Source organism: Gopherus evgoodei, chromosome 1 (genome assembly GCF_007399415.2).
Source record: "Gopherus evgoodei ecotype Sinaloan lineage chromosome 1, rGopEvg1_v1.p, whole genome shotgun sequence".
Lineage (NCBI taxonomy): Eukaryota > Metazoa > Chordata > Testudines > Testudinidae > Gopherus > Gopherus evgoodei.
The window spans coordinates 353,854,797-353,874,727 of record NC_044322.1 but is presented as its reverse complement, the minus strand read 5'-3'; positions in this window follow the sequence as shown (position 1 = coordinate 353,874,727).

The following is a 19,931-nucleotide window of genomic DNA, read 5'->3' as shown; positions in this document are numbered from 1 at the left end:
AATGACTAGTTACGTGCTGAAAGTTCAGCACGTATTTAAGTGCTTTGCAGAATCTGAGAATCTGGTCCCAATTCAGGATGGTGTTTAAGCACGTGCTTGGTACTTAAGCACTTATTTAAGTGCTGTCCTGAATATGAGCCTAAGTGAGGGTAATGCATTAAACCTATAATCTTAACCATTTTTTATTTCAAATACTTATTTTTCTACAAGCAAATCAAATTTTAAGTGTTCCAGAGTGTTTATGCATCAAACTTTTGAATCCTAGTAAAGAAACACTACAAATGCCAAACCTGTATAAACTATCTTCACATTTTATCACATTTCTCTCAACAATAACAAGTATTGATCTTGTGCTTAAATTTTTTTTTACAGGTGAGATCACCCTCTTAAGAATTTAAAAAAGCATTTTGTTTTATCCAAGTATTTCTCTGAGGTGAAGCTGAATTTCAGTAGATTAGTAAAATCACAACATTTAAAAGTGAATAAGGTTTTCAATATCTTGAAGGTATAAGAGATCCCCAAATCTTGTTACCTTGTCCTTTCATTCTTCAATTAGGGTTGAATCCTCAGCTGGCGTGAATTGGCATAATTCTAAAAATATACCAGCTGAGGGTGTGTGGGCCAGTGTATTTATTTTGGTATGCTGACATACCCCTTACCCCGTTGATGATAAAACCTCTCCAGTGTGCCTAAATCTGTAGAAAGTAAAGCCATGTACTATATGTGAAGTTGTTATAGCTGCTAATGAAATAACTTGTATATTAATGCAAACTATCTTGTGTATCATGTTACTGTGTATGTAAATGTTGGGGTTTTATTTTAAGGTGGTAGTTCGTCTTACATAAATATCTGTTCTGAAAACCATAATGAATCAGCTGATTAAACTAACTAGGATAAAACCCAATGACCAGCAGTGGATGGAAAGTGGATTTTTTTTTTCTTTCAAACTCTTCATCTAGCAGCACCTGACTCCTTTCTTTCTAAGATGAAATTACTGAGGCCATGTCTATCCTACGGGGGCTACAATGTCACAGCTCCAGCACTGCAGCTCTGCCACCTGTGCAGGAGGTGCATTTTAAAGCAATGGAAGGGGGTTTCTTTGTCACTGAAGCTAATCCTCTCTCCATGTGGTGGTTGTTAGGTTGACAGAGGAATTCTTCTGTTGACTTAGCTGTAACTACCACAGGGGTAAGGAGCTAGGTTGATCTAAATTTTAAGTGCAGTGGGGAACACATGGAGGGGTCTCCAGGATCATGTGCCCCCCGACCCCCAGATTTGCTGCTTGGCTTATACTGAGCATGGGGCTGAAGCCAACTGCCCTCACTATGCCACCCCACAATCAGCAGGCACGGGTCGTGTCCTTAAACTGCTGACATGAATTAAACCTTCCCTGTCTCATCCCAATTCTAGTACTCAGAGATCCACAAATGTAAAGAAAACAGTGCTGTGCATTCAAAATCTAGCATTCATTTCATAAGGAGATATTTGCATCTTTGCCTTTGGGATAATATCTTTTGGGACGGACCAGCACCCTCTGTGTATTGTAATAAGCAAGCAGAAGTCCTCACCTTTTCTCCACCACTTTGCTATTGTAATAAACTGAACACCCCTCTTTAGGAAGTTATTTCCTGTATAAACTTGCAAGATCTCCATTCTGCAGGGTTGTGCTGCCTGTATTGTAGGAAGCAAGCATAACCCTGGAGGCATATGCCTAGAAGAGGGCATCTTCATTTTTCTCCTCATGCAGGACAGAGTTCCTGTACAGAAGATTTGTCCAGTAATATGCTCAGAGTTCTTCCTAGCTGCAGGTTGAGTGTGTTTTTTTTGTTGTTTTTTTTTTAACTGCTTCTCTTCCCTTTCACTTGGATACTTGTATCTCGATTAAATGCAGGAATGAGAATTTTCTGATAGGAAAACCTTAAAGTTATATGTCCAGCCCAGGTTAGTCTCTGTGGTTGAATAAAAGGGTTAAACTCAACTTCTTAAAAAAATTAGGTTCTATTTGTGTTGTAGTTGAAAGCTGAAGCTTGTCATTTGAAATTGCTTTTCAGGTTGATGCCATCGCCAAGAATGTCAAATATGGGTGCTTAAAGTGAGTCCCCCAACTCTGTTTAGATGCCTAAACCATTGTTTCATTTGCACATTTGCCATGTATTGGCCGATCACAGAGGGTGACCGGACAGCAAGTGTGAAAAATCAGGACAGGAGGTGGGGGGTTAATAGAAGTCTATATAAGGAGAAGCCCCAAATATCAGGACTGTCCCTATAAAATCATGACATCTGGTCACCCTACACTCACATCAAAGCTTGTGGGAGCTGTTGGTTTACAGTACAACTGAAAATCAGGCCACTAACTTGGGTGCTTCAGTCTATGCAGAGTGACGCATTTATTTTGGCCTTGACATTTGAATTTTATGGTTACAGGGACCTATTGAAAATTGCAGGCTATGCACCAAGTGTCTGTCTTAAAGGGGCTAATCCTTCGGGCGTGTTCATGCTAGAAACACTACAGCAGCCCAGCTGTGTACTGTAGGCCCTCACTGCAGCGATGGAAGGCGTTCTTCTGGCACTGCAGTAAATCCACCTCTCCAAGAGGCAGTAGGGTAGTAGAAGAGTTCTTCCGTCAACCTCGCAGTCTCCACAGTGGCGCTTAGGTTGACTTAACTGTCTGTCAGGATGTGAGGTTTTTCAAACCCCTGAGCAAGAGAGCTAGGTTGACTTAAGTTTTAAGATGTAAACCTGGCCTCGCTTATGCTTTAAGGCTTGGTCTGCACACAGGTTTTTTACAAGTATAACTATTTTGGTTAGGGGTGGTTCTTCACCCCACTTCCCCTTAAAGTTACACTGGTACAACCCCTAGAGTGGATGCAATTATTCTAGCTGCTGCTGCTTCCTAAACGGGAATAACTATACTGCTATAAGCTTCCTTACAGTGGTACAACTTTTGTATGGCGACATGGCTTAAGTCCCCCTTTATGCTCCAGCAGCATAATGGAGGTTTATAGCTGCCATCAGTTTAACTCAGGCTATGTCTACACTAGAAACGCTACGGTGGCATGGATGCAGCTGTGAGATGTATTGTAACTGCTGTTTGGGTTCTAGTAGCTGATGGAGCATGAATGAAGGCATCATTTTTTCACAGTATACGGTCACTTTATGACCAGTTTAAATAAACTTTATTTTGCCCAAACCGTTAACACTTCTCTTGAACCGTTTTAAATCAAACTTTATTTTCATGTTGAGTATTAGCCCATCTCAGTCTTAGGGTAAGAGAATTACCTCCCTTTCCCAGCACAGTTGTACTGTATCTAATTCACTGTGGTCACAGACTGTTGTCAACGGCACCAGCTCAGAATTCTGTGGGCACTGAAAGTTGAGAGAGATTCCTACCTTAATTTTCAGCTGAGTTTGTTGTCATAGCCTGACATTTCAGGTGAACAGATGCAATTTACTGTTATGAGCTGGATGAAGTGTGTTGGGGTTGAGGTAAAACCTTGCTCAAATTGAGAGGCGAATATGTCCTTCATTTAAGAGTTAAATAGATGCACCCGCATGCTCAGGTGTGTGCACACCCAGAGTCTAGTAGAAAAGACGGTTACTCACCTTTGTAACTGTTGTTCTTCGAGATGTGTTGCTCACATCCATTCCAGTTAGGTGTGCGCGCCGCGCGTGCACGTTCGTCGGAAACTTTTTTACCCTAGCAACTCCAGTGGGCCGGCAGGTCGCCCCCTAGAGTGGCGCCGCCATGGCGCTCTATATATACCCCTGCCGGCCCGCCCGCTCCTCAGTTCCTTCTTGCCGGCTACTCCGACAGTGGGGAAGGAGGGCGGGTGTGGAATGGATGTGAGCAACACATCTCGAAGAACAACAGTTACAAAGGTGAGTAACCGTCTTTTCTTCTTCGAGTGATTGCTCACATCCATTCCAGTTAGGTGACTCCCAAGCCATACCTAGGCGGTGGGGTCGGAGTGAGAAGTCGCGGCCCGGAGCACTGCAGTTCCGAAGGCCGCATCCTCCCTCGACTGCTGGACCAGGGCGTAGTGGGAAGCAAAGGTGTGGACCGATGACCAGGTCGCTGCCCGACAGATTTCCTGGATGGGCACACGGGCTAGGAAAGCCAGCGACGACGCCTGCGCCCTGGTAGAATGCGCAGTCACACGGCCCGTAGGGACATGGGCCAAGTCATAACAAGTCCTGATACAGGACGTAACCCAAGAGGATATCCTCTGGGAGGAGATAGGAAGACCTTTCATACGATCTGCTACCGCCACGAAAAGTTGGGGGGATTTTCGGAAGGGCTTAGTCCTCTCTATGTAGAACGCAAGAGCCCTACGGACATCCAGCGAGTGGAGCTGCTGCTCCCTGCCTGAGGAGTGAGGTTTTGGGAAAAAAACCGGAAGGAAAATCTCTTGGTTGATATGAAAGGCTGAGACCACCTTGGGCAGAAAAGCAGGGTGTGGCCTCAGCTGTACCTTATCCTTGTGGAAGACCGTATATGGGGGGTCTACCACCAGAGCTCGGAGCTCCGACACCCGTCTAGCTGAGGTGATAGCCACTAGAAAGGCAGTTTTCCAAGAGAGGTAGAGCAGGGAGCAAGTAGCTAACGGCTCAAAGGGGGGTCCCATGAGCCGGGACAACACCAGGTTAAGATCCCAGGTTGGAACAGGGGGACGGACGTTAGGGAATAAACGTTCCAGCCCTTTAAGGAATCTCGACACCGTCGGGTGAGAAAAAACGGAGCGACCGTCCGCACCCGGGTGAAAGGTGGAGATAGCTGCTAGGTGGACTCGCAATGACGATAAGGCCAGACCTTGCCCTTTGAGGGACAAAACGTAGTCTAAGATTTCGGAAACCGAAACTTCCATAGGGCGGAGATTTCTCTCTACGCACCAACAGGAGAAGCGCTTCCATTTCGCTGAATATGTGGCTCTTGTGGACGGTTTCCTGCTGCTCAAGAGCACCTCTCTCACAGGCGTAGAGCAGCGCAGCTCTGAACCAGTCAGCCACGCAGGAGCCACGCCGCTAGGTGCAGCGACTGCAGGTCTGGGTGACAGAGGGTCCCGTGGTCCTGGGTAATCAGGTCCGGATGAAGGGGCAGGGGAACTGGGTCGGCTATGGCCAAGTCCAGCAGCATGGTGTACCAGTGCTGCCTGGGCCACGCCGGGGCCACCATGATCACGAGAGCCCTGTCCCTGCGCACCTTCAGGAGGACCTTGTGGACCAGAGGGAACGGGGGAAATGCATAGTACAGGTGGGTCGACCACTGGATGAGGAAGGCATCCGCTATCGACCCCGGCTCCCTGCCCTGAAAGGAGCAGAACGCTGGGCACTTCCTGTTCCCCTTGGACGCGAAGAGGTCCACCCGGGGATAACCCCACCTCCGGAAAATGGAGAGAGCGACGTCCGGGCGAAGGGACCACTCGTGTGACAGGAAGGATCTGCTCAATCGATCTGCCAGAGTGTTCCGTACTCCAGGGAGGAAGGAAGCCCTGAGGTGAATGGAGTGGGCTACGCAAAAGTCCCAGAGACGTATCGCCTCGTGGCACAGGGAGGAGGACCTGGTGCCGCCCTGCTTGTTGATATAGTACATGGTCGTCGTGTTGTCCGTAAACACGGCGACACAACGACCCTGAAGCTGATGACAAAACGCTTGACAAGCAAGGCGGACCGCTCTCAACTCCCGTATGTTGATGTGGAGCCCCACCTCCTCCTGGGACCACAGGCCCTGTGTCCGCAGGGTCCCTAGGTGGGCCCCCCAGCCTAGATCTGAGGCATCCGTTGTCAGGGATACCGATGGCTGAGAGGGGTGAAAGGGAAGACCCGCACATAATACGGACTGGTCCAACCACCAGCCGAGAGAATCTAAGACCTTCTGGGGGATTGTGACTAACATGTCTAAAGGTTGCCTTTGCGGCCTGTAACGACTGATAAGCCACAGCTGGAGAGGCCTCATGTGGAGCCGAGCGTAGCCGGTCACAAAAGTGCACGCCGCCATGTGGCCTAACAGGGTTAGACGTGTCCTCACTGACGTCAATGGGGCTGACCGCAAACGTTGAACGATCGCCGCCATGGTCTGGAACCGTTGCAGAGGCAGCGAGGCCCTGCCCACAGTGGCATCCAAGACCGCCCCGATAAATTCCACCTTCTGCGTGGGCCTCAGAGTGGACTTGTCTGTGTTTATCAAGAGGCCCAGACTTGCAAATATGGCGGTGATCATGCGGACATGGCTGTTGACCTGCTGTTCCGACGTGCCCCGAATCAACCAGTCGTCCAGATAAGGGAACACGTGGACACGGTTGCGCCGAAGATGCGCCACGACAACTGCCATGCATTTTGTAAACACCCTCGGGGCCGTGGACAGGCCGAATGGGAGGACTGCAAACTGATAATGAAGAGCCCCCACAACGAAGCGGAGAAAGCGTCTGTGGCGCGGCCAAATGGCAATGTGGAAATACGCGTCCTGCATGTCGAGGGCGGCGTACCAGTCTCCCGGATCCAGGGATGGAATAATGGTCCCCAGGGATACCATGCGGAACTTCAACTTCACGAGGTATTTGTTGAGTTCTCGCAGGTCGAGGATAGGCCTGAGGCCCCCCTTGGCCTTGGGGATCAGAAAGTAGCGGGAATAAAACCCCTTGCCTTTCTCGTTTTCCGGAACCGCCTCTATAGCTCCTTTGCTGAGGAGCGTCTGCACCTCCTGTCGAAGGAATTGCTCGTGAGAGGGGTCCCTGAAGAGGGACGAGGAAGGAGGGCGGGAAGGAGGAAACGAAACAAACTGCAGGCGGTATCCCGTCTGCACCAGGCTTAAGACCCAGCGGTCCGATGTTATTTGGGACCACGCCGGGAGGAAAAACGAAAGGCGGTTTGAAAACGGGGGGAAAGGATCCATAGGGGAAACTGTTACCGCGCCCTCGGGCGCACCTTCAAAATGAAGGCTTAGGACCAGGCGGGGGTTTTGAGGAGCCTTGGTTCTGCCCCCCTTGGTTCCCAGACTGCCTGCGCCTGCCGTTCCTGCCGCGGCGCCTGTAAAGGTCCTGCCGCTGGCGGAACTGGGAAAACGGCCTACGTTGTTGCTGTTGTTGCGACCTAAAGGGTCTACGCTGCGTCACGGGGGTGTGCATCCCGAGGGACCGCATGATGACCCTGTTGTCTTTTAGACTCTTGAGTCTGGGGTCTGTCTTATCGGAAAACAGGCCCTGGCCTTCGAAAGGAAGGTCCTGTATAGTGTGCTGGAGCTCCGGCGGAAGGCCGGAAACCTGCAGCCAGGAGATGCGACGCATCGTAACTCCTGACGCGAGGGTGCGGGCAGCCGAGTCCGCAGCGTCCAAGGAGGCTTGTAAGGCCGTGCGTGCGACCTTCTTGCCTTCGTCCAAGATGGCCGTAAACTCTTGGCGAGCATCCTGTGGCAGCAGCTCCTTAAATTTGTCCACTGCCACCCAGGAGTTAAAGGCGTATCTGCTCAGCAGGGCCTGCTGGTTAGAGACCCTGAGCTGCAGCGCCCCAGCCGAATACACCTTACGGCCAAGGAGGTCCATCCGCCTGGCCTCTCTGGACTTGGGGGCCGGAGCCTCCTGGCCGTGACGCTCCCTATCGTTCACCGATTGCACTACCAGTGAACCGGGAGTCGGGTGAACATGTAGATATTCATAGCCCCTAGAAGGGGCCATGTACTTCCTCTCGACTCCTTTCGCTGTCGGAGGGATGGAGGCCGGGGACTGCCAGATAGTATTGGCATTGGCCTGGATGGTCCGTATGAAGGGCAGGGCGACCCTGGTGGGAGCATCAGAAGAGAGGATGGTGACAATTGGGTCCTCTATCTCCGAGACCTCCTCTGCCTGCAGACTCAGGTTTTGAGCCAATCGCCTGAGGAGGTCCTGGTGCGCCCTGAGATCCAGCGGGGGGGGACTGTTGGAGGAGGTACCCGCCACCGCCTCATCCGGGGAGGAGGATGAGGAGACCCCAGGCACGATAGTGTCCAACTGAGGGTCTTCCTCAGCCCTCGCCTCTGCCTCCGGAGCCACAGCGGAGTCCTGCTGTTTGGACCCTTCCTCCCCTTCCGGGGAGGGAGGGGGGCGAGACAAGGAGGCTTCAGGGGCCCTACGCTCCGCAGTCGCCGGTCTAGCAGGGAGCTGCCGGGGGCCCTGGGCCTGATGGTATGCCCAGGGTGTCCAGAATCCCCACTGTTGTGGGCCTTGGTCTTGCAGCGGCGGATCCCCGAACAGCGCCGCCTGCCGGTCGGTGCCCAGCGCATACCCACTGTCCGTCTGGGAAGATACGGACGGCTGTCTCGAGGGCCACGGCGGGGCCGACCCCGGATGGTAAGGGTCTGCGCGGGCCGGCACGGAGGATCGTCTCGGTGCCGGGGACCGGTGCCGGGAGTCATATCTGTGCCGGGACCGGGATCGGGACCGGGATCTATCACGGTGCCGGGATCCTGATCGGTACCGGGTGCCGCTTCGGTAGCGGGACCTGCCCCCAGCTCGGTGCCGGGAGGTCGACCGGGACCTGCCCCCAGCTCGGTGCCGGGAGGTCGACCGGGACCTACCACCAGCTCGGCGCTGGGAGGTCGACCGAGACCGGGACCTGCCACCAGCTCGGTGCCGGGAGGTCGACCGGTGCGGCGAGTAGCGTCGGGACCTGCTCCTGGAGTCGCGGTGCCGGTGTCGCCGACTGGAGCCTGACCGCGACCGTCTCGATGCCGACCGTTGCCGCGAGTGCGACCGGTACCGCTGAGGGGAGCGGTGCCGGGACTGCGAGCGGTGTCGGGATCTGGAGCGCCCAAGACGTCGGGACCTGGATGGCGAACGACTGTCTCTGGGCGGCGCCGACAGCATGGGCTTGCCTCTGGACACAACCCGCACCGGAGGTACCGGGGGTGGCAGCCGAGTGGGCTCAGTCAGGGCAATAAGGTCCCGAGCCGAGGCGAAGGTCTCCGGTGTGGATGGGACCACTATCTCAACCCCAGATCTCATGGGGGAGCTCGGCGGCACCGGACTCAACGGACCCGCCGGGCCCGGAGTCAACGGTGCTGACGGTGCCGGCGGCGCCGCGGCCGATGTCGAGGCCGGGCGCTCAAGCCGGGTCTGCCTGGCCGGAGTATCAGACTTCGACGGCCTAGGCTCTGATTCCGGTGCCGGAGAAGGTCGGTGCCGGGGAGTCTTCTCGGTGCCGGAGCGATCCGGTGCCGGTGCCGATACCACGGCCTGCGAAGTCGACGGGTCAAGTGCCGCCTCCATTAGGAGAGTTCGGAGCCTCTGATCCCTCTCCTTTTTTGTCCTCGGCTTAAAAGCCTTACAGATGCAGCACTTGTCAGATCTGTGCGATTCCCCGAGGCACTTCAGGCACGCTTCGTGGGGATCGCTGGTAGGCATGGGCTTCTTGCAGGCCGCACACTGCTTGAAGCCCGGCGAAACAGGCATGAGCCTGGCGCCGGGTGCCGGGAAGGGCTAAGCCCCCGGCAAAGAACTACTTAACAACTATTTAACTAAACTGTCTACTTAACAATACTAATTAACAACTATATGGAACTAGAGATAAGCGATAGACAAGCGATAGAGAACTAGGAGAGCTAGGGACGTGGAGGACAGCTATGCCGCGCTCCACAGTTCCAACGACCGACACGGCGGTAAGAAGGAACTGAGGAGCGGGCGGGCCGGCAGGGGTATATATAGAGCGCCATGGCGGCGCCACTCTAGGGGGCGACCTGCCGGCCCACTGGAGTTGCTAGGGTAAAAAAGTTTCCGACGAACGTGCACGCGCGGCGCGCACACCTAACTGGAATGGATGTGAGCAATCACTCGAAGAAGAAGTAGAGTCTGCCCAGAAACTAGGACCAAGTGGGCAGGGGCTTTCCATAGGGGAGTGTGGGGTGGTGTAAAAAAGAACAAACACACCCTGAGTAAGTGGAAGAGACGAAGGCCAAGCAGTAGCCTCTGAGCACAGTGTGACCCTGGGAAAGCTAGAGCGAGAGGCTTGGGCTGTTAGGGTATGTCTACACTACGGGATTATTCAGATTTTAAAAAACTGGTTTCTGTAAAAACAGATTGTATAAAGTCGAGTGCACGTGGCCACACTAAGCACATTAATTCGGTGGTGTGCGTCCATGTACCGAGGCTAGTGTCGATGTCCTGAGCATTGCACTGTGGGTAGCTATCCCATAGTTCCCGCAGTCTCCCTCACCCACTGGAATGCTGGTTTGAGATCTCAGTACCTGATGGAGCAAAAAACATTGCCACTGGTGCTTCTGGGTACAGCCTCACCCTTCTTTCCATGAAAGCAGCAGCAGCAGCCAACCGTTTCACGCCTTTTTTTTTCTGGGTGAACTGTGCAGACGCCATTCCATGGCAAGCATGGACCCTGCTGAGCTCAAGACAGCAATCATGGACGTTTTAAACACCTCGCGCATTCTCGTGCAGTCAGTGCTGAACCAGGACCTGCAAAGCCAGGCAAGGAGGCGGCATCTACGGCAGAGCGGTGACGAGAGTGATAAGTTACATGGACACAAAATTCTGTCAAACTGCAGCCCCCTGCTATTTGGAGATCCTGCTAGTAATGGGGCAGGTTCTAGCCATTGAATGCTGGTTTTGGGCCCGGGAAACAAGCACAGACTTGTGGGACCACATAGTGTTGCAGGTGTGGGACGATTCCCAGTGGCTGTGAAACTTTCACATGCTTAAGGGCACTTTCATGGAACTTTGACTTGCTTTCCCTTGCCCTGAAGTGCCAGAATACCAAGATGAGAGCAGCCCTCCCAGTTGAGAAGCGAGTGGCAATAGCCTTCTGGAAGCTTGCAACGTCAGACAGCTACCGGTCAGTCAGGAATCAATTTGGAGTGGGCAAATCTACTGTGGGGGCTGCTGTGATGCAAGTAGCCAAAGCAATCACTAAGCTGCTGCTACGAAAGGTTGTGACTCTGGGAAATGTGCAGGTCATAGTGAATGGCTTTGCTGCAATGGGATTCCCTAACTGTGGGGGGGCGATAGATGGAACCCATATCCCTATCTTGGCACCGGAGCACCAGGACACCCAGTACATAAACCGCAAGGGGTCCTTTTCCATGGTGCTGCAAGCACTGGTGGATCACAAGGGACGTTTCACCAACATCCACGTGGGATGGCTGGGAAGGGTTCATGACGCTCGCGTCTTCAAGAAAACTACTCTGTTTAAACGGCTGCAGCAAGGGAATTACTTCCCAGACCAGTAAATAACAGTTGGGGATGTTGAAATGCCTGCCATTATCCTGGGGGACCCAGCCTACCCCTTGATGCCATGGCACATGAAGCCATACACAGGCAGCCTGGACAGTAGTCAGGAGCTGTTCAACTACATGCTGAGCAAGTGCAGAAAGGTGGTAGAATGTGCATTTGGCCGTTTAAAGGCGCGCTGGCGTACATTACTGACTTGCTCAGACCTCAGCCAAACCAATGTCTCCATTGTTATTGCTGCTTGCTGTGTGCTCCACAATCTCTGTGAGAGTAAGGGGGAGACCTTTATGGTGGGGTGGAAAGCTGAGGCAAATCACCTGGCTGCTGATTCCGTGCAGCCAGACACCAGGGTGATTTAGAAGAGCACACCAGGAAGCGGTGCACATTAGAGAAGCTTTGAAAACCAGTTTTATCACTTGCTAGGGTACAGTGTGACTGTTGTGTTTTGTTTCTCCTTGATGAAACCCACTCCCCCTTGATTGACTCATTCCCTGTAAGCTTGATTTCTAAGGAAATAGTCACTCTTGTCTAAAAATCATGTATTCTTTATTACTTAATTATAAAAAGAGGGAGAGAACTGACAAGGAAGCCTGGGTGCGGTTTGGGAGGAGGATAGTAGGGAAGGAAAAGGCCACCCAAAAAATTTCATAATAATGAGAGCCTTTTGGTTGGGCTGTCCACTGGGGTGGAGTGGGCGGGTGCACGAAGCCTACCCTCACGAGTTCTTACTCGTCTGGCAGGTGAGGAGGCTGAGGAACAAGGTGAGGGGGGAGAGTGTTTATACATGGGCTGTGGCGGCACTCTGTCATCCTGCTGCCGTTCTTGAAGCTCCACTATATGCCGGAGCATGTCAGTTTGATCACACAGCAGCCCCAGAGTTGCATCTTGCCACCACTGATCTTCCTACTGCCACCTCTCATCTCGAGCGTCCCTCCTGTCCTCAGGTTGGTCCCTCCTGTCCTCACGGTCACTGGCATCTTTCCTGTACTTTGCTACCATGTCCTTCTACTCATTCAGATGAGCTCTTTCATTGCGGGTCACTTCCATGATTTCTGAAAACATTTTGTCTTTTTTTTTTTTTTCCGCTGCCTTTTCTGAGATAGCCTTTGGGATGTAGTAAGGAGGCTTGAAAAATTTGCAGCTGCATGAGGGAGGGAAAAAAAGGAGAGAAGTATTTGAAAAGATACATTTTAGAGAACAATGATCATATTCTTTCATGGTGAACAACACTATTCACCTTAATGTGTTTTCACTACAAGGTCGCATTTTGCATCTTAATATTGAGTGCCTGCGGCTTTGGTGTTACAAATCACAGACGCAGGTCCGGGCAGCAGAATTCGGCTTGCATGTGGCCATGGTAAGCCATTGTCTTTAGTCTTCTGCAACCTTCATCTATCCAGCGCCCTGCTTTCCCAAATACCACGCAAAGCTGGTTGAGTGCTGCTTCTTTCCTGCTAATGTGCAGCAGCAGAAACCACCCCGTGGCTGGTATCATGGAAAATCACTGCTAAATACCCCCCTTGTCCCCACCCCAACCGTGTGGCTGGTAGCAGGAAAGATCCCTGCTAGCCAAATGCGGAAAAGCTCAGTGCTAATCGCGCCCCACTCCTTCACCCTGCTTGGCTACCTGCAGGGAAGGATTTCTTTTAAGCCACAGGCAAACAGCCCAGTAGGAATGGCCATCTCTGTCCCCTTACTTAAAATTCCTGAATTTCAACCAGGTTACCATGAACAATGTCACTCTCCTGAGAATAACACAGCGAGATAAAGAATGGATGTTGCTTGAATGCCAGCAATCACCAGGACCATACGCAGCTAGGCTTTGTCATGTAATGATACCAGATTACTTGCTACATGCATGGCGTGGTCAAGTGTCCTACCATGGAGGACGGAATAAAGCAGCGCTGCCTGGAAACCTTCTGCAGAGGCTTTTGGAGTACCTGCAGGAGAACTTCATGGAGATGTCCCTGGAGGATTTCTGCTCCATTCCCAGACATGTTAACAGACTTTTCCATTAACTGTACTGGCTGTGAATGCATCCCAAGTCCTCAGGGCAAATATAATCATTAAAAAATGCTTGCTTTTAAACCATGTCTTATATTTACAAGGTACACTTACCAAAAGTCCCTTCCATGGCTTCATTGTCTGGGATAGTTGTTTGGGAGGGTAATTCCATCAGGGTGAGAAAAAGCTCCTGGCTGTTGGGGAGAACAGAGTGCTGTGTGCTCTCTGCAAACTCGTCCTTCTCTTCCCCATCTGCAGAATCCTCAGCCATGGCTGCGCTTACCACCTGCACCTTGGAATCCACCGACAGGGGTGAGGTAGTGGTAGCGGACCCCCCTAGAATTGCAGGTAGCTCAGCATAGAAGCAGCATGTTTTTGGCCCTGCCCTGGACTTTCCATTTGCTTCTTTGGTTTTCTGGTAGGTTTGTCTGAGCTCCTTAACTTTCACGTGGCACTGTACTGAGTCCCAGGTGTGGCCTCTCTGCATCATGGCCTTGGAAATTTTTTCAAATGTTTTTTCATTTCGTCTTTTGGAACGGAGTTCTGTTAGCACAGAATCCTCTCCCCATACAGCGATCAGATCTAGTACATCCTGTGCAGTCCATGCTGGAGCTCTTTTTTGATTCTCAGGAGACTGCATTGTTACCTGTGCTGATGAGCTCTGCATGGTCAGCTGTGCTGGTGAGCTCTCTATGCTGGTCAAACAGGAAATGAAATTCAAAAGTTCACGGGGCTTTTCCTGTCTACCTGGCCAGTGCATCTGAGTTCAGATGGCTTTCCAGAGCGGTCACAATGGTGCACTGTGGGATAGCTCCCGGAGGCCAATACAGTTGAATTGTGGCCATACTAACCATAATCTGACATGGCAATACCCATTTCAGTGCTACTCCCCTTGTCAGGGAGGAATACAGAAATCAGTTTTAAGAACCCTTTACATAGATATAAAGGGTTTCGTTGTGTGATAAGTAATAATTGGAGATATACAAATCTCCTAGAACTGGAAGGGACCTCAAAAGTTCATTGAGCCCGGCCTTCACTAGCAGGACCAGTTTTTGCCCCAGAACCCTAAGGGGCCCCCTCAAGGACTGAGCTCACAGCCCTGGGTTTAGTAGGCCAGTGCTCAAACCACTGAGCTATCCCTCACCCTGTGTGGATGGGTGCAGCGTAAAATCAGTTTAATGCTGCTAAATTCAGTATAAACACATAGTGTAGACCAGGCCTTAGTTTAAACTGCTTATTTTGTTCTTGGTTTCTCGTCTGTTCAAATGAGCAACACTTTAGAAAGTTGCCAACCCTCCAGGGTTGTCTTAGCATTTCCAGGAATTAAAGCTTAATCTTCAATTAAAGATTGTCATGTGACGAAACCTCCAGGAATCTAACCCAAATCAGTGACCCTACTTCACTAGTGACCCTGCCAACAAGCTGGCATCCAAGTTATGCTGCATACCAGATTCCATCTATTTCTACTTCCAACTGAAATATTCCTCAGGCCCTGAAATTTGAGTAGTTGCCTGGATCAGAAAGGGCAACAATATTGAGTATGTGCCATAAAAAAATCAAATCACATCAGCAGTTGTGCTACTTTTGTTATCCTATGTAAACTCTTCCCTCCTGTACCTTCCTAAAAGAGAAAGCTTAAAGAAAGAAATTAATTATCTTTGCTTCTTCTGAGCAAAGCGGTTATCAGGCCAGGAGGAAAAAAATGACTTTTCATTTAAAGTAGAAAAATTCAATGGCGTGACAGATACTGAGAAAAGCAAACACAGCAACAATCTGTGAGACTAGCTTCCTCCCTCATCCCCAGCAGACAAACAGTAAGGAAATTATGAGCTGGGCATTCAGCTGTTGCAACTAGCAGAGCCCCATTGCACTCCGGTAGACTTATGCTGCTTTATAATAACTGCCTAGGGTAATTTTTGAGCTCTACAATTTTTATATCAGTATGATCTAAATGATCTTTCTCACTGCACTGAGGCTGGCTTTCACCCCAGCCATCATTTCAAACACACCCTAGCATAGTAAGGAAATGCAGAGAGAGAGCGAGAGAGAGAGCAAGCAGTGCATTATAGCTGTAATAAGGATTGCAGCAGTGACATGTACTTGTGCTCCTACACTGTTCCACTTGGCTTATGTTGAATTCATAGTGTAAGCAACTCCAGACAAGGGCCTGCATTTTTTTGTGGGTACCTTGAAGGGTCATGCACAGTGATGATATGGGATAATGGCGCTATCCTGCACCCCTGTGGCCAATGGGGATTAAACTATTGCCTTGAATGAAAGGTGGTTTAGACCCTCAATTAATGGAGGCAGTGAAAGATGGGGAACAACACAGGTGGTTATCAGACCCATTTTACCAAGCAGGGGCAGCGAGTTATATGAGCCTGTGAGGCCCATGCTCTAGCAATATTCAGGGTATGGGGGCCCGGCTCCACCAATGTTTGCGACTAGGTCTCTCCCTCGGCCCGCCTGCGGCCTCTCATGCCTCCCTCCCCCTGGAGCATCTCTGCCTAGGCCCAGGGCAGCGTGTGGCTGCCCTGCCACTCCACGCTGCTCTCCCTCCTTGCTAGCCACAAAAGGGAGCAGCTGAGGGAGGCGTTTGAGTGGTGGGTCAGAGGAGTGAGGGCTTGTCTATACTACAGAGTTGCAGCGCTGGTGAGGGGGTTACAGCGCTGCAACTTAGGATGTGTACACACCTGCACGGCACTACCAGCGCTGCAACTCCCTGTTTGCAACGCTGGCCGTACACCCGGTCGAGCCTCGGGTGTAGAGGATCCAGCGCTGGTCATCAGGTGTAGACACTCACCAGCATTTTTGTTGACCTCCGTGGCATAAGCAGGTATCCCAGCATACCTGAAGAAGCCTCTCTGGTAATCAAACAAATGCCATTGCCCTGTGCTCACCTGACCCCTCCTTTAAATGCCCTGGTAATTTTAAAAATCCCCTTCCTGTTTGCTCAGCGAGGTGTGGAGTGCAATTAATCTATCAATCACTCAGCGACCATGCCTCCACTCACCAAATGAGCCCCAGCATGGACCAATGCAGAGCTGCAGGACCTCATTAGTGTTTGGGGAGAGGAGGCTGTGCAAACACAACTGCGCTCCAGAAGGAGAAATTATGATACGTATGGGCAGATATCGCAGTCCTTGATGAGAAGGGGCCAAGAACGTGACACCTTGCAGTGCAGGGTAAAAATTAAAGAGCTGAGGAGTGCGTACTGCAAAGCCCGTGAGGGAAATCGCCGCTCAGGAGCTGCCCCCACAACCTGCTGGTTTTACAAGGAGCTGGATGCCATACTTGGGTGTGACCCCACTGCAAATCCTAGGAGCACGATTGAGAGTTCAGAGCAGGGAGAAGTGGGGGATGTTGTAGAGGACGGAGACAGTGAGGCTACTGGCATGGAGGGAGACACCCCGGAGTCCCAGGACACATGCAGCCAGGAGCTCTTCTCAAGCCCGGAGGAGGCTAGCCAGTCGCAGCAGCTGGAAGCTGATGTTGAGGAGGAAGCTGAGGATCGTGCTCGTGGTAAGTAGTGTGCTCCCGTGTTTCCCACCCCTCCCCCCAGCACGTAGGCAGCTCAGGGTGTGCTCAGGTGTTCCCCGTCCCCCACTCCAAGCAGGCATCCTGCCCCGCGGTGTGCTCCGGTGTTCCCTGACCCCCCCTCCAAGCAGGCATCCAGCCCTGCGGTGTGCTCTGGTGTTCCCCGACCCCCCCCCCTCCAAGCAGGCATCCAGCCCTGCGGTGTGCTCTGGTGTTCCCCGACCCCCCCCTCCAAGCAGGCATCCAGCCCCGCGGTGTGCTCTGGTGTTCCTCGACCCCCCCCCCCCTCCAAGCAGGCATCCAACCCCGCGGTGTGCTCCCGTGTTTCCCACCTCCCCTCCCAGCACATAGGCAGCCCCGCGGTGTGCTCAGGTGTTCCCCGTCCCCCACTCCAAGCAGGCATCCTGCCCCACGGTGTGCTCCGGTGGTCCCCGACCCCCCCTCCAAGCATGTATCCTTCCCCGCGGTGTGCTCAGGTGTTCCCTGACCCCCTCTCCAAGCAGGCATCCAGCCCCGCGGTGTGCTCTGGTGTTCCCCGACCCCCCCTCCAAGCAGGCATCCTGCCCCGCAGTGTGCTCCGGTGTTTCCCACCCCCCCTCCCAGCACGTAGGCAGCCCTGCGGTGTGCTCAGGTGTTCCCCGTCCCCCATTCCAAGCAGGCATCCTGCCCCGCGGTGTGCTCTGGTGTTCCCCACCCACCCTCCGAGCAGGCATCCAGCACCGTGTTTCCCCCCTCCCCCAGTCAATTCCCACTCCCAAGGGGAAATCGGGGCAAAACCACTCACCCCATTGCTCGCCATGACTTAGCTTGCCTGCCCTCCCTGTGTTATGTGAGGTATGTGAGAAGGATGCTACCAAAAGTCTAAAAAGTCCTTCAAACTGTGATAATAAACAATGATGCCTCTGTGTATTACATGGTTCTATCTCTCTGTTTTCTAGGGACCTTGACTACTGCAGCCGTATCACCGGCCTCACGTAGGTTGCAGAACTTGAGACGGAATCCTAGGAAATCAAAAGAGGAATTGATCAAGTCTGTAATGAGCCACTACAACAGAGAAAGTAGGAAGACAGAGGAATGGAGAGAGAAGACCTGTGAATGGAGAAGCAGTGTACATGAGTGGAGGCAAACAGAAAGCAGGAGAAAGGAATTGTCTGCCAAAAAAACCACAAAGCAGATGATAAGCCTCCTGTCTCGCCAAACTGAGTCTTTCGAGTCTCTTGTAGCCATGCAGACAAATATGTACCGTGGTAACCCACAGCCATCCCAAAGCCCTCTTCATTGTTCCCCAGTATTTCCACAAAACAACTTTCTCCAGCAGCCAGTTCCGTATTATCCCCAGCTGCCCCCAACACCTATAAGGTCACCTACCAGCCCTGATAAATATAATTCTTACCCTGTTCACTCCACCCCCATTATTCTGCAGCATAGTAATCCTGAAGTGCAGCAGACAGTGAATATTGATCAAAATAGGACATATTAAAACCTGTAAATGTACAGTCCACCACCCCTACCCTCTTGCCTGTTATGTACTGTATGTTGAATAAAGTTTTTTTTTCTATTTCTTTCACTACGCTTTATTGTTGCTGGAAGTGGTAAATATTACACAGCAAGGTAAAGCAAAGCACATCACATGCATCAAACATTACTGTTGGCTCTCAGCATCAAATTGCTCCCTTAAAGCATCCCTAATCCTTGAAGCCCTTTCCTGGGCCTCCCTATTAGCCCTGCTCTCTGGCTGAGCAAACTCATCCTCCAGGCGTCGAACCTCGGAGGTCCATTTCTCACTGAATCTTTCACCCTTCCCTTCACAAATATTATGGAGGGTGCAGCACGCGAATATAACAGCGGTGATGCTGCTTTCCATCAAATCTAGCTTCCCATAAAGACAGCGCCAGCGAGCTTTCAAACGGCCAAAAGCACACTCCACAGTCATTCTGCACCGGCTCAGCCTGTAGTTGAACCGGTCCTTGCTCCTGTCAAGCTTCCCTGTATATGGTTTCATGAGCTATGGCATTAAGGGGTAAGCGGGGTCTCCAAGGATCACAGTGGGCATTTCGACGTCCCCTACTGTGATCTTGCGGTCTGGGAAAAAAGTCCCGGCCCTCAGCCTCCTGAACAAGGCACTGTTCCGAAATATGCGTGCATCGTGCACCTTTCCAGGCCATCCTGAGTAAATGTCAGTGAAACGCCCACGGTGATCCACAAGCGCTTGCAGAACCACGGAGAAATACCCCTTGCGATTAACATACTCTGTTATGTTAGGTGGGGTGGTGACAGAATAGGAATATGCGTCCCATCTATTGCCCCTCCACAGTTAGGGAACCCCATTTCTGCAAAGCCATCCACAATGTCCTGCACGTTCCCAAGAGTCACGGTTCTTCTTAGCAGGGTGCGATTAATGGCCCTGCAAACTTGCATCAGCACCATTCCAATGGTAGACTTTCCCACTCCAAACTGGTTCGCCACCGATCTGAAGCAGTCTGGAGTTGCCAGCTTCCAGATTGCAATAGCCACCCGCTTCTCCACAGGCAGGGCAGCTCTAAATCTTGTGTCCCTGCGCCGCAGGATAGGGGCGAGCTCAGCACACAGTCCCATGAAAGTGGCTTTTCTCATCCAAAAGTTCTGCAGCCACTGCTCGTCATCCCAGGATTGCAGGACGATTTAATCCCACCACTGAGTGCTGTTTTCCCGAGCCCAAACGCGCCGGTCCACGGAGCTGAGCACGTCTGTTACTGCCACAAGCAATTTACTGTCTTCACAGTGAGGCGATTCAATATCATCGTGTGACTCCTCACTGTCACTGTCACTCTCACTTTGCAGCTGAAGGAATAGCTCCACTGCCAAGCGCGATGTGCTGGCAACATTCATCAATAAGGTCGTCAGCTGCTCAGGATCCATTTTTAAAAAAAAACGCAGAAAAAGCGCTGTACAATCACAATGCTGCCACTCTGCTCCGAATGTGTACCACAGCACCACGGGGCATTGGAACAGGAAGAGAAAGCAGAAAGACAATCACACTTCCTTCCCCTTCCCACAAGCCACAGCGCCGAAATGGGACGAGGTGCTCTGTGGGATAGCCGCCCACAATGCACCACTCCCAACAGCGCTGCAGTGTGGCCACATCTAACACCACTTGCAGCGCTGGTTGCTGTAAGTGTGGCCACTCTGCAGCGCTGGCCCTATACA